Below are 6,000 nucleotides of genomic sequence, written 5' to 3'. Positions count from 1 at the left end.
AAATACAATAGTTTGTACATGCATAACATTTCCCAGTTTTCCATATAACAATACAACCCCCACTAGGTCCTCTATCATCCTTCATGGACCTGGATTCTCCCCACCCACCCACCCCAGAGTCTTTTACTTTGGTGCAATATGCCAATTCCATTTCACATTCTACTTGTGATTTCTTTTCTGATCTTGTTTTTCAAGTTCTGCCTGAGAGTGAGATCATCCCATATTCATCCTTCTGTTTCTGACTTATTTCACTTAACATGAATTTTTCAAGGTCCATCTAAGATCAGCTAAAAACGGTGAAGTCACCATTTTTCACAGCTGAGTAATATTCCATTGTGTATATATACCACAACTTGCTCAGCCACTCGTCTGTTGTTGGACACCTGGGTTGCTTCCAGGTTTTGGTTATTACAAATTGTGCTCCCAAGAACATATGTGTACACAGATCTTTTTGGATGGGTGTGTTGGGTTCCTTAGAATATATCCCCAGGAGAGGAATTGCAGGATCGTAGGGTAGGTCCACCTCTAGCCTTCTGAGAGTTCTCCAGACTGTTCTCCACAGAGGTTGGACCAATACACATTCCCACCAGCAGTGTAGGAGGGTTCCTTTGACCCCACACCCTCTCCAGCATTTGCTGCTGTTACCTTTTCTGATGTATGACATTCTCACAGCAGTGAAGTGGTATCTCATTGTTGTCTTTGCATTTCTCTGACAATCAGAGACTTGGAGCATTTTTTCACGTGTTTCTCAGCCTTTTGGATCTCTTCTGTGGTGAATATTCTGTCCAGGTCCTCCCCCCATTTTTGGATGGGGTTATTTGTTGTCTTGTTGTTGAGTCTGGCAAACTCTTTATATATGTTGGTTATTAAACTCTTATCTGATGTATGGCATGTAAAGATCTTCTCCCATTCTGTGAGGGGTCTCTTGGTTTGAGTAGTGGTTTCTTTTGCTGTACAGAAGCTTTTTAATTTGATGTAGTCCCATAGGTTTAAACTTGTCTTAGTCTTCTTTGTAATTGGATTCGTTTCATTGAAGATGTCTTTAAAATTGATGCAGAAAAGAGTTCTGCCAATATTTTCCACTAAATATCTGATAGTTTCTGGTCTAACATCCAAGTCCTTGATCCACTTGGAATTTACTTTTGTATTTGGTGAAATATAGTGATTCAGTTTCATTCTTCTGCATGTTTCAACCCATTGTTTCCAACACCATTTGTTGAAGAGACTCTGCTTTCCCCATTGAATAGTTTGGGCACCTTTGTCAAAGATTAGATGTCCATAGGTGTGGCGGCTCACTTCTGGGCTCTCAATTCTATTCCACTGGTCAGTGTGTCTATTCATGTTCCAGTACCAAGCAGTTTTGATGACAGTGACCCTATAATACAGTTTGAAATCTGGGAGTGTGATGCCTCCGGTTCTGTTCTTTTTTCTCAAGATTGTTTTGGCAATTCTAGGTCTTTTTTGGTTCCAGATAAACATTTGTAGCATTTTTTCTATTCTCCTAAAAAATGTGCTTGGGATCTTGATGGGGATAGCATTAAATTTGTAGATGGCTCTAGGTAGTATATTCATTTTGATGATGTTAATTTTTCCAACCCATGAACATGGAATATCTTTCCACTTCTTTGTGTCTTTTTCAATTTCTTTGAGTAGTGGCTCATAATTTTCAGTATACAAGTCTTTCACTTCTTTGGTTAGGTTTACTCCTAGATATTTTATTGTTTGTGTTGCTATAGTAAAAGGAATGGATTTCTGCATTTCAATTTCTTCTAACTTAGTGTTTGCATAGAGGAATGCCACTGACTTTTGAATGTTAATTTTATAGCCTGATACCTTACTGTATTGCCTGATGATTTCCAAAAGCTTCTTGCTGGATTCCTTAGGTTTTTCCATATATACTATCATGTCATCTGCAAATAAGGAGAGTTTGACTTCTTCTCTTCCAATCTGTATGCCTTTAATTCCTTGCTCCTGCCTGATTGCTATGGAAAGAACTTCCAACACTATGTTGAATAGTAATGGTGATAGTGGGCAGCCCTGTCTAGTACCTGATCTGAGGGGAAATGCTTCCAGTTTTTCACCATTGAGTATGATGTTGGCTGTAGGTTTGCTATGTACAGACTCCACTATCTTGAGGAATTTTCCATCTCTTCCCATTTTTTGTAGTGTTTTGATCATAAAGGGATGTTGGATTTTGTCAAAGGCTTTCTCTCCATCTATTGATATGACCATGTGGTTTTTGGTCTTGCTTTTGTTGATGTGGTGGATCACATTGATTGATTTACATATATTAAACCAACCTTGCATGCCTGGGATAAACCCCACTTGGTCATGATGAACAATCTTTTTGATATACTGCTGTATCTGGTTGGCTAGAATTTTGTTCAATATTTTCGCATCTATGTTCATCAGAGATATTGGTCTGCTGTTTTCTTTTTTGGTTGTGTCCCTGTCTGCTTTTGGTATCAGGGTGATGTTGGCTTCATAGAAGCTGGCAGGGAGTATTCCAGTGTCTTCAATCTTCTGGATAACTTTTAAAAGTAGAGGTATTAGTTCTTCTTTGAAGGTTTTGGGGGATTAATGTTTTCCATTCAACAATAAATACAATAGTTTATACATGTATAACATTTCTCAATTTTCCACATAACAATAGAACCCCCACTAGGTCCTCTGCCTTTTTTATTTTTTTAAAATTTATTTCTTTATTGGGGAATTAATGTTTTACATTCAACAGTAAATACAATAGTTTGTACATGCATAACATTTTGCAGTTTCCCATTTAACAATACAACCCCCACTATGTCATTTATCATCCTTCACGGACCTGTATTCTCCCCACCCACCCACCCCAGAGTCTTTTACTTTGGTGTGATATGCCAGTTTTGGAAGACTTTTAAAAGTAGAGGTATTAGTTCTTCTTGAAGGTTTTGTAGAATTCATTTGTAAAACCATCTGGTCCAGGACTTTTATTTTTGGGGAGATTTTTGATAATTGTTTCAATTTCATTAGCTGTGATGGGCCTGTTCATGTTATCTACTTCCTCTTTACTTAGTTTTGGAAGTTGGTAGGTATCTAGGAAATCCTTCATTTCTTCCAGGTTCTTTAGCTTGGTGGCATATAGTTTGTTCATAGAAGCCTCGCATGATATGTTGAATTTCTGCAGTGTCTGTTGTGATAACTCCTTTTTCATTTAGTGTCTGATTTATTTGGGTCTTCTCCCTTTTTTGTTTTGTGAGTCTGGTTAAAGGTTTGTCGATTTTGTTCACTCTTTCGAAGAACCAATATTTACTTTCATTGATCTTTTGTATGTTTTTCTTATTCTCAATGTTATTTATTTCTGCCCTAACTTTAGTGATTTCCATCCTTCTGTTTGCTTTAGGGTTCCTTTGTTGTTGTTCTTCTTCTAGGTCTTTAAGATGTGCAATCAGGCTGTTTATTTGTGCTTTTTCTTGTTTCCTAATGTGTGCTTGTATAGCTATGAACTTCCCTCTTAGTACTGCCTTAGTTGTGTCCCAAATATTTTGATAGCTTGTGTCTTCATTTTCATTGAACTCTCAAAACATTTTGATTTCTTCCTTGATTTCCTCTTTGACCCAGAAGTTGTTAAGAAGTGTACTGTTGAGCTTCCACATTTTGGGACTGTTACTAATCTTTTGTCAATTGTTAAGTGTTAGTTTAATTCCACTGTGGTCTGAGAAGATGCTTGGGATTATTTCAATGCTCCTGAATTGGCTGATGCTGTCTTTGTGGCCTAACATATGGTCTATCCTTGAGAATGACCCATGTGGACTTGAGTAAAATGTGTGTTCCAGTTTCTTGGGATGAATGACTCTGAAATTGTCCAATAGTTCTAGTTTATCTATCTCTTCATTTAGCTCCCTCATGTCTTTATTGATTTTCTTCCTGGATGATCTGTCAAGTTGAGAGAGTGGGGTGTTGAAGTCCCCTACTGTGATTGTGTTGCTGTGAATATATTGCTGTAGCTCTTTCAGTAGACGTTTGATGTATTTAGATGGCTTCTCATTGGGTGCATAGATGTTAATAATTGTTAAGTCCTCTTGATTGACTGATCCTCTGAGCATTAAGTAGTGTCCATTCCTATCTTTTTTAATCTTATCTATTTTAAAGTCTATCGTGTCAAATATGAGAATAGCTGTTCCTGCCCTTTTTTTGTGGGCCATGGCTTGTATGATAGATTTCCATCCTTTCACTTTAAGTCTGTGTTTGTCTTGTTGAGTTAGGAGGGTTTCCTGTAGACAGCATATTGTTGGGTTGTATTTTCTGATCCATCTTCCTCCTCTGTGTCTTTTAATAGGTGAATTCAGGCCATTGACATTTATTGATATCAAAGATTGAAGATATTTTAACGCCATTCTTGTACAGTTTTAGAGTGTTCTGATATATATCCTATTTATGGTGGTCTGATTGTTTATAGGAGACCTTTCAGAACTTCTTTCAGGACAGGCTTGGTGATAGTTGATTCCTTCAACTGTTGCTTGTTTGAGAAGGTTTTGATGCCTCCATCTAGTCTGAATGACAGTCTAGCAGGACATAGTATTCTTGGTTGAAAGCCTTTCTCATTGAGCACTCGATAGATATCTTGCCATTCTCTTCTGGCCTGTAGTGTTTGTATGGAGAAGTCTGCTGCTAATCTTATGGGATTTTCTTTGTAGGTGACTCTTTGTTTTTCTCTTGCAGCCTTCAGGACCCTTTCTTTATCCTTATTCCTTTCCATTCTAAGTATGATATGTCTTGGTGTCTTTAGGTCTGGGTTAATTCTGTTTGGGACCCTCTGGGCTTCTTGAATCTTTATGTCTTTGATGTTGTCTAGACTAGAGAAGTTTTCAGCTATTATGGCCTGGAGAATGCTTTCTTCCTCTCCTTCTCTTTCTTCCTCTGGTATGCCAATAATGCATATATTGTTTCTTTTGAAGTCATCCCATAGGACTCTGTTGTTGTTTTCAGCATCTCTTAATCTCTTTTTGAGATGTCTTACTTCTTTTTTAGTTGTCTCTTATTCGTCCTTGATCTTGCTAATTCTGTCTTCAGCCTCATTGATTCTATTCTCTCTGCCCTCCACTGTTTTCTGGAGTTCATCTATTTTGTTGCCCTGTTCTGATACTGTTTTAGCTGGTTCAGCTAGTTGCATTCTTACCTCAGCGATTTCAGCTTTCAGCTGTCTAATAACCATGAGATAATTAGCATTTTCTTCCATAGTCTCATTTGTTGTTTCTGTATTTATGATTACAATTTTTTTCAAATTCTTTACTCACTCCTGTGATTATTTCCTTAGCTAGTGTTTGGATGTTGAACTCGTTATTTTGTGCTTCACCCTCTGGGGAACTTTTAGCTGGACTCTTGTCCTGGTTCGTTTCTCCAATATTTTTTCTTGTTGTTTTAACCATTTTATATATTATGTTATGAGTTCCCTCTCTCAGTACTTTTCAAATTACTGACCACTATTTCCTGGATTGACTTGTGTCTAAGTTAGTTAATTAAAGGGTTCACAGTGGTGGAAGTTAACAGTTGTTTCAGTAGTATTTTAATCCCTGAGTTGGAGCTCAGTGGTTTAAAAGCCTCTTTTTTTTTCTTCCCTGTAGGCTATGGGAGCTTGAGGGCTTTTAAACTATCAATAGGCTTCTTAGCTTAATCACTGACTCCTGACCAAGAGATAAAGCAGGGTGTGGCAGAGATAATCCAGTGGTTATGCAAAGAGACTTTCACAGCCCCACAGCTATGCCACCGAGGTATAGGTCTTCTCCTTCTTCTTCTTCTAGCGTTTGCTCTTCTTCTGTAGCCAGTCAACAGCGTCAGGTTGAGCCTGTGTAAAGTTTCGAGACCTCCTTTGAATCTGGAGAGGTGGCAGTCGTTGACTATGTGGGTCATAGTCTGTCTGTAGCCTCAGGGGCAGTTCAGGTCATCTCTGGATCCCCAGCGATGGAACATAGCGGTGCACCGGCCATGGCCTGTTCAATAGCGATTGAAGAGGGCCCAATCATA

The sequence above is a fragment of the Erinaceus europaeus genome, chromosome 11 (genome assembly GCF_950295315.1).
Source record: "Erinaceus europaeus chromosome 11, mEriEur2.1, whole genome shotgun sequence".
NCBI lineage: Eukaryota > Metazoa > Chordata > Mammalia > Eulipotyphla > Erinaceidae > Erinaceus > Erinaceus europaeus.
Note: the sequence above shows the minus strand (reverse complement) of the source record.